The sequence below is a fragment of the Schistocerca piceifrons genome, chromosome 6, assembly GCF_021461385.2.
Source record: "Schistocerca piceifrons isolate TAMUIC-IGC-003096 chromosome 6, iqSchPice1.1, whole genome shotgun sequence".
In the NCBI taxonomy this organism is placed as follows: Eukaryota; Metazoa; Arthropoda; class Insecta; order Orthoptera; family Acrididae; genus Schistocerca; species Schistocerca piceifrons.
Window position 1 is genome coordinate 114,576,214 of NC_060143.1, and position 6,000 is coordinate 114,582,213.

Consider the following 6,000-nt stretch of genomic DNA (forward strand, 5'->3'; position numbering starts at 1 on the left):
GTGGCCAACCCAGTTACTGCTTGCACTGAGGCTGACCCCTCACCTGTGGTCAAGTGGGAGGTCGCCCCAGGGCGAAGCAGTCGGTGAAAGACTTCCCAGGCAGCTGCACGTAAGGCCTCCCCGGTTTTTCTGACAAACAAGTTCCAGGTGCTGTCTGTGTCTGACACTGTCGCTAAGCCAGATGCTATCGCCTGTCCTGTTTCAGAGGAAACCACTCAGCCTGCAAGATATGGGCAATCGCAGAGGGTGGGATTATTGGTAGTTGGGAGCTCCAATGTTAGGTGCGTTATGGACCCCTTAGGGACTTGGCTGACAAGGAGGTTAAGAAAACCAATGTGCACTCCGAGTGCATACTGTGTGGAGTCATTCCAGATAGGGAAAGGGTCCTCCTGGATGCCATGAAGAGCACAGGGTGCAACCATCTGCAGGTGGTTGCTCACGTTGGTACCAATGATGTTTGTCACTTTGGATCTGAAGAGATTCTCTCTGGTTTCGAGCGGCTAACAGAAGTGGTAAAGACTGCCAGTCTTGCTTGCAAGATGAAAGCAGTATAGTCGACAGGACAGATTGCGGACCTGTGGTACAGAGCCGAGTGGAAGGTCTGAATCAGAGGCTCAGACAGTTCTGGGACCGTGTAGGCTGCAGATTCCTCGACTTGCGCCAAAGGGTGGTTGGGTTTTGGGTTCCGCTGAATAGGTCAGGTGTCCACTATACGCAGGAGGCGGCTACATGGGTAGCAGGGGCTGTGTGGCGGGGTAGCAGGGGCTGTGTGGCTTGGACTGGGCTGAACACAGGAAGAACATAGATACAGGAACCATTGGTATAACAGTTATAAATTGTCATAGCTGTGTTGGGAAAGTACCCGAGTTCCTAGCGCTAATAGAAAGCACTGATGCTCAAATCGTTATAGGCACTGAACGCTGGCTAAAGCCAGATATAAGCTCAGCCGAAATTTTTGCGAAGAACCTGTTGGCGGTGGCGTGTTTGTTGCTGTCAGAAGTAGTTTAACATGTTGCGCGAAATTGAGGTATATACTTCCTGTGAGTTAGTATGGGCAGAGGTCATTGTTAGCAACCGGAATAAAATAATAACTGGGTCGTTTTACCGACCTCCCAACTCAGATGATACAGTTCACAGTCTAATATATACAGTCACGACACTCTCGCTGATTTTTGTTATACACCGCGGCAACAGCGCCCCAAGCGGTGGAGAAGCTACGCTGCTGAATACAGTATTCAGTAAATGTAAACAGTATCGTTTATATTCATTTTTAACAGGGTTTTTACGAAATGCAACGTATGTAGCGCAATCAATTGCAGTAATAATAGGAAGAAGATACACCATTTGTCTTTCTTCAGGTTTCCTAAGGACCCTCAGAGGTATGAAACATCACATTAGAGCGCTCTTTATTTACGATTTTTTTTCTAAACTGTATTGAATTACTCAATTTGTTTTTCTTTTTTAAGAGCAAGAAATGGTTAATAAATAGTAGAAGAAAGGACCTGCTGCAAAAAGATGTCCTTTATTTGCACAATAACGTGAAGTTTTGTGTGTTACATTTAGAGTCAAACCAGTTCATGAGCGCGGAAAAGAAGAGTTTGGTATGGAATGCAGTTCCTATGTTACTTGTCGTGCCGAATAAGCCATAACTAGTGACGATGAAGAGAAAATTGCCATACGAACGTGAAATTGTTACTGCAAAAACAATAAAACTGTCTCCTGACACAGAAGAAACAGCTACCACAAGTGTTCCTACACGAAAGACGTATATAAAATCACTAACAACGGAATCCGCAAAACAGACATCTTTTGAAGATGAAATGCTTACATTATGTGAAATTATTCGCGTGTTGGAAAATCGAGTGAAATGTAAAAACGTGCAAATCATTAGACTTTCGTACAAAATTACTACGTGACAAGGAAAGTGCCCATCGTAAGAATAAACTGCAACCACAGCGTCACAGGACTTAAGTACAAAAGGACAAACTAATTTTAAAAAGTATTGGTTCCAAGTACTTGAAAAAAGATGCTCTCGATTTATTGAAAAGCCAAATCAGTATACCATTGAATGGAAAACGTGGTGCGAGATGGAAAAATGAAACTAAATTATTTGCACTTAATTTGTTGTATTATAGTACTCAGCCATACAGTTTTTTTATCACATTGTTTCAGCCTTCCATCAGTACGTACCTTACAAAGGTATGTGGAAGATATACAGTTAAACTGTGGGATAAATAATAACATATGTAATCATTTAAAGCAGAAAGTGCAGCAGTTACCATAAACATATAATTGTTAATTTGTCCATGGATGAGATGTCACTAATGGAAAATTTGATATATGCCAGCTCTAGAGATAGTGTTATTGCATTTGAAGACATGGGTTTCATACGTACATCTGTGGTTGCCAATACTGCATTAGATATAACGATTTACATCTTCTCACATTTTAAACAGCTATTAGTATATTATTTCTCCAAAGGACCAGTAAGACCACCCATCTGACGCGTGCATATTTTTTGAAGTTGTCAAAAAACTCACAGAGATTGGTTTGGTTGTAAAAACGCGTTTGACTGACCAAGGCACGAATTTTGTGGAGTGGAGGCACAGACTGGGTATCACACCATTTAATCCATGCTTAGTACACGAAGGGAGTAAGATCTACTTTTTTTATGACACCCCACACTTGATAAAAAGCATACGTAATAATTTATTCAGGTATAACATTATCCACACAACAGATGAAGGATGGATTGGCACTGCTTCATGGAAGGACATTTGTCAGTTGTACTCCAGTGATTGTGAAAGGAAGTACAAGTTGGCCCCCAAGCTCACTAAAAGAGCTGTCCAACTGCCAGCATTTTCAAAAATGAAGGTAAGCACTGCAGTTCGTGTGTTGAGTCATACAGTAGCAGCAGGCATTGAGACACTTGTTACTTGTGGCACCATATCCTCATCTGCTACTGCTACTGCAGATTTATGCCAAAAAGTAAACGATGTTTTTGACATATTTAGTACATAAAGTGTCAAAGGGTCTGTACCCTTACGGGATTGCATTACAAGTGCCTCAAGACATTTGGAAATATTAAAGACACTGAAGCCATGGATACAGTCATGGAAATTTGTAGATGTTGATGGGAAAGATTTTTCATCTAGGATTAAGTGTGTTAAAGGACTTCTGGGTAACATAAGCGCTTTGAACATCTTTGTTGATGATGTCTTGGATGGAACCAAGTTATATATATTAACATGCAAAATGAATCAAGATCCACTGGAAAACGTTTTCTCAGTGATAAGGCATAAAGGTGGTTGTTGTAGCAATCCATCACCACGACAGTTTTGTGCTGCATTTAATAATTGTGCTTTAAGGAAATTAATGAACACACACAGTGTAGCTACCTCCAATTGTGAGGGATCAACTGGGGTCAGACAATAGTGGATATGAAAGCTGCGCCCAACTTACTTGGTTCACCACTGTTGGATATCAGTGACACGAGTTTAGTGATCAGACTACCAAATGTGAAAGTCGAAACAGACCTCAGAGAGGCAAACAGCATGAGATACGTGTTTGGTTATGCATTAAAGAAACTGCTTACAATTCATGACTGTTATAAATGTAGGACAGTACTTGTAGATGACAGCCAAGACTTAGACGCAAATGACAAAGTTTATTGTCATTTTAAAAATTATGAAGGCAACTTTGGAAGCCAATTTATTTGTACAGAAGATGTCAATGAATTTTTAACTCATTGTGAGACTAAGATGACTTCTACTTTTGTTGAATATGCTCACATAAGTAATTGTGGTGCTTTCTTTGTGAGTATGTTGATGGACATCCCCAATTTTCCACCTGGGTGCTGTGCTGAAACTAAGCTGCTGTTAATAAGATTGTTTGTGAAAGTGAGGGTCTTTTACATTATTAAATTCAGGAATCAAGACAGTCTGTAGGAGGAAGAGAAGAAATAAAAAAGTGATGAAGCTGGCTCATTTGGGTTGCTAAAGTGTTAGGACTGACTCATTCATTTAATTTTATATTCGTTAAATGTATCAATATGATACAATAAAGTTTTAAAACAGTCATGCTTTTTATTGAGATAACCTGATAGCACAAAGAATAAGGTGGAAATTGTATTTTTGGAAGCAGGCTTCCTGCAAAGCAGAGTGTAATGAAAAGTGATGTGTCGCTTCATTTCTACTCAAGGAAGAGCATCTATATACTTCATATATGGGATAAACAGTGTGTATTCTCTTACTTACAGTGCAATAAGTGCGATTGTACGCTAGGTCTTAAGTATTTCTTCAAGAATATGTAGCAGCTTATGTCACTTCATTCAATAGTTCGTGCTCTGTTTACTTTTATTTCACGATGATTTATGTCTCTCGCTGTTCTCCTAACACTTGTGACGCAAAAATATACTAACTATTTTGTAGATTACGTACAAAACGAATTAAAATCAAACATTATTTTTAGGTCGCATCTGCCGTCTGAGGAAGGCGAGCTTTCTGGCCGCTAGGGGCGCTAGTGCCACTTGAACTGTCAAATTGTAACAACTTTCACAGCAGTGAGTGTCGCGACTGTGTATATTAGACTGTGATAAAGTTGCTGAAAGGTTCAAAGAAAACTTGAGTTTGATTTCAAACACGTACCCGACTCCTACGATAATAGTTGGAGGTGACTTTAATTTACCCTCGATACGTTGGCGAAAATACATGTTTAATTCTGGAGGTACGATACATGTTTAATTCTGGAGGTACGCATAAAATATCATCCGAAATTGTGCTAAAAGCATTCTCTGAAAATTATTTCGAGCAGTTAGTTCATGAACCCACACGAATAGTAAACGGTTGTGAAAACACGCATGACCTCTTAGCTACAAATAATCCTGAGTTAATAACGAGCACCAAAACCGATTCAGGGATTAGTGAACACAGGGTTGTCGTAGCGAGATTGAATATTATAATCCCCAAATCCTCGATAAATAAGCGAAAAATATACCTATTCAAAAAAGCAGTTAAAAATTCATCTCACACCTTCCTGAGAGACAATCTCCACTCATTCCAAATTAATAATATAAGTGTAGACCAATTGAGAGATATACCAAATAAATTAACAAACGACGGAACTGATCCTCCTTGGTACACAAAACGTGTTAGAACACTGTTGCAGAAACAACTAAACAAACATGCCAAATTTAAACAGATGGAAAATCTCCAAAATTGGCGATCTTTTACAGAAGCTCGAAATTTAGCGCGGACTTCAATGCGAGACGCCTATAACAGTTTCCACAACGAACCTTTGTCTCGAAACCTGGCAGTAAATCCAAAAAGATTCTGGTTGTATGGGAAGTATGTTAGCGGCAAGAAACAATCAATGCCTTCTCTGCGCGATAGCAATGAAAATACTATCAAAGACAGTGCTGCCTAAGCAGAGTTACTAAACACAGCATTCCGAAATGCCTTCACAAAAGAAGACGAAGTAAATATTCCAGAATTCGAATCGAGAATAGTTGCCAACATGAGTAACGTAGAAGTAAATATCCTTGGAGTAGTAAAGCAACTCATATCACTTAATAAAAGGAGGTCTTCTGGTCCAGACTGTATAACGATTAGGTTCCTTTCGGAGTATGCTGATGCATTAGCTCCATACTTAACAATCATATACAACCGTTCGCTCGACGAAAGATCCGTACCCAAAGACTGGAAAGTAGCACAGGTCACACCAACATTCAAGAAAGGTAATAGGAGTAATCCACTAAATTACAGGCCCATATCGTTAACGTCGATATGCAGCAGGATTTTGGAACATATATTGTGTTCGAACATTATGAATTACCTCGAAGGAAACGGTCTATTGACACACAGTCAACATGGGTTTAGAAAACATCGTTCCTGCGAAACACAACTAGCTATGTATTCACATGAAGTGCTGAGTGCTATTGACAAGGGATTTCAGATCGATTCCGTATTCCTGGATTTCCCGAAGGCTTTTGACTCTGTACCA